Genomic DNA, 2,184 nt, shown 5'->3' with positions numbered 1-2,184 from the left:
AACAGGATTTCTGATCCACAATTCTTAAAGCCCTTGCTTTTGGGCAAAAAGGAAAGCTATGGATTGTATGAGAAACTCTAATCTCAGCATGTCTGAGGTCACCCATTGTAATGTATTATGATCCTGAAAAGCACTTACCTAATCTTTGCTAAACTGCTACTTAGAAGATCAAGGCCCAAAGGGAGTCTCAGCTCTTATTTGGTTTCCCGCTGCTGCTCAGGCACTCATTCTTGGTGGAACTTGTACACCAATGTAGCCAGGGAATTCCAGGCTGAGGGACACTGTTTTGTTCTTTCACCCTTCTCTGTTCTTTCCCATTTCAAAGTTGAGTCCTTTTCCCTTCCCCCAAGCACATTAATTCTTGCTCTTGCATATTGCACCCCCTTGGCTCAAGATCCTTGGTACACATCACTTAGGTAAAGGTAAAGGTATTTCCCTTTGACATGATTGTTAAGTTGTGTCCGACTGTAGCGGGTGGTGGTCATCTCTGTTGCTAAGCCAAAGAGCGTTGTCCCAAGATGACTCCATGGCCATGTGGCCAGCATGACTCCACACAATGCTGTTACCTTTCCCATTGAAGTGTTATCTATTTATCTATGTGCACTTTTACATGCTTTTGAACTGCTAGGTTGGCAGAAGCTGGGACTATATGGTGCTTGGATCTCAAACTGCCAATCTGCCGACCTTGCAATCATCATAGTCAGCATCTTAACCACTAAGCCACCGCATCCTGGATACCTGGGCCTGTTACAGACTGCCAAAATAAAGCTGCTTCGGGTCTCTTTGGAGGTATGCTGTTTAAATGATGCATGGGTCCTAAGAGTTCGGAGGTTGCGCCAAAGCCACACTCCATTCCTAAGCACTGGAGGGCAGCTTTGGTGCAGCTTCCGGATTCTTAGGACGCATGCATCATTTAAACAGCATACCTCCAAAGAGACCCGAAGCTGCTTTATTTTGGCAGTCTGGAATAGGCCCTGGGCACTATTGTGCTTGGGGAAAGCAGAACATGAGGCAGGCATGGAGACATGCCTATGGCACAGATGTCAAATGGTGGAATTTATTTATGCATACCTCCTGGCTTCTATACCTCAGGACATATCACAACAATTAATATAACAACACAAGGAATTAAAACAAAAACCTTCGAACAATAACACAGTATAAAGTAAAATAGTACTATATCATTTCAGCACTAAACAATCAACTTTTAAAAAATTGGAAGAAAAACAGAAGAGGAGCATGGCAACCTTCTGCATATTGCTAACATTTCACCCCTAACCTCCAGAAATTTCCTGGTTTCAGGCAAATATTTAAAAAGCATGGGAGGAGGAATAACACCCTATGGGGCACATTAGTATCAATACCATGGTGTAGATGCGAGGAATCTGAGCACTGTTGGCTAACCAGGTAGGTTATTCAGAACAAAGAGGCAGAGAAGCTGGTATTCAAAACAGCTGTGAGGTCCTGGAGAATGAACAGAATTTCACCCCTTTTGTTCCTCTCCTGATATGGGTCATTCATCAAAACAATTAGTTTTGTGTCAAGTGCATCTCTAGAATCCAACTGAAATGGATGCAGACGTCCAGTCTCTTCCAAGAGGTTGCATAACAATACTGTTTCTGGAATTAGACCAAATAATCATTTTATCCAAGCCTTTTTGGAGCTGATGTTTCAAAAATATAGTTAATGTTATTATGTTTTAGTATGAAAAGAAAGAATTAAAGGAAAAGGCATCTTAGAGCACCTCTAAAATTATTTTAATTCAGCATAAAATTCCATGGCCAAACAGCCAATTGCATCTGAAGAAGTAATGGGTTTGCTTTGGGGAGAGAAATATCATGTCCCCACAAGAGGAAAAAGGCCATAGGACAGAAAACCAGGAAAATACCAGATAAACAATCTGCTCTGCTGATGGCTATAGCTGAACTAACGCTTCTTGAGCCCATCTAGGCTTCACTCCTCATAGCAAATGGTTTTTAAAGCAGTGGTTCTTTTACTTTTATCCCCTGTACAGACATCATGCCCTGTCTTGCACAGCATAATCCATGAATAAAATATTTTGTATGTTTAGTGTGCACATTTTAATTCACACATTTATGTACATTCTTATTTTAACATTTTATAAGGAAATAACATTCTTATGATACTATTTATTTTAATTTTTAAATAATCACTTGTTTAATG

Source organism: Sceloporus undulatus, chromosome 5, assembly GCF_019175285.1.
Source record: "Sceloporus undulatus isolate JIND9_A2432 ecotype Alabama chromosome 5, SceUnd_v1.1, whole genome shotgun sequence".
NCBI classification, from domain to species: Eukaryota; Metazoa; Chordata; class Lepidosauria; order Squamata; family Phrynosomatidae; genus Sceloporus; species Sceloporus undulatus.
Note: the sequence above shows the minus strand (reverse complement) of the source record.